This window comes from Mytilus galloprovincialis, chromosome 1, assembly GCF_965363235.1.
Source record: "Mytilus galloprovincialis chromosome 1, xbMytGall1.hap1.1, whole genome shotgun sequence".
In the NCBI taxonomy this organism is placed as follows: domain Eukaryota; kingdom Metazoa; phylum Mollusca; class Bivalvia; order Mytilida; family Mytilidae; genus Mytilus; species Mytilus galloprovincialis.
The window spans coordinates 79,029,124-79,030,211 of record NC_134838.1 but is presented as its reverse complement, the minus strand read 5'-3'; positions in this window follow the sequence as shown (position 1 = coordinate 79,030,211).

The following is a 1,088-nucleotide window of genomic DNA, read 5'->3' as shown; positions in this document are numbered from 1 at the left end:
CATACTAGTATACTATTTCCTAGAGTGTCATGCCAAATCTTGTATATATTTCAAATTCAAATATGAATTGCCATTTATACTTTAAACTTTTAGTTTGTGACATACAAAAAAAGTAAACAATATAACTGTACTTCACATATTTATATATACACAATCATTCATTTACAGTAAATATTCCAGTGTCCCCTGTCCTCAGTTCTAATGACCTTTTGATTTAGGACCCCAATTTATTAACTTGTAATAATTGAACTCTTTTACAATTATACTGAAGACATAATTTAAGGTCACATCCACTCTCAACTTGGTGCACATATTCATTTTATGTGAATGTTTTAAATTGAAATTAACAATTTAAACTCATATTTCACAGTTCACAGAACATGGGAATGTCATAAACTGAAAAGAAACATGGTGACCTATGGACACATATTCTTGTTCAACTGTAAAAAAACAAACCCACACATTATTGAGGTCAACATACAGTATATAATAATGACTGGTTTTCTAGAGGATTACTTTCAATCAGCCTTGAAAGCCGAGTGGTCTAAGTAGTTCAGCTACAGTATTACTAGCCTGTCAACACTGAGGTTGTGAGTTCGAACCTTGCATGTGCAGATGCTTCAATCTTATTTGACTAGAATTGTTTGTTTTCCTGCCTAAGATTGGTGGTTTTCTCAAAACACTCTGGTTTTACCAATAAAAACTGGCTGCCATGATATACTAGTAGCTAAGAGGATGAAAGTGTCATCAAACAACAACTAATCAATTGATCTGATTGCAATACAGATCGGAGGCATCCAAGGTTGATATATTGCCTAGACACATTTGAAAAAATGCTTATACCCTTTTGTTCTGATAATTATAGGCCAACCAATAAAAGGTCAAGCTCAAAGGTTTTGACAGTATGTATCATTGTGACAACAAAGAGTAGACTGGCTGAAATGTCTCGCAGTTCTAACTGATCGTCAATTTTATGTTAATAGTCCTAAATATAAACCTTTACAACAAGCTAGTATAAGTATCAAATAAACTTAACATGATCTAAGTAAAGAGGCGAAAGTCCGATAAACCAAACGAGAAATACATGT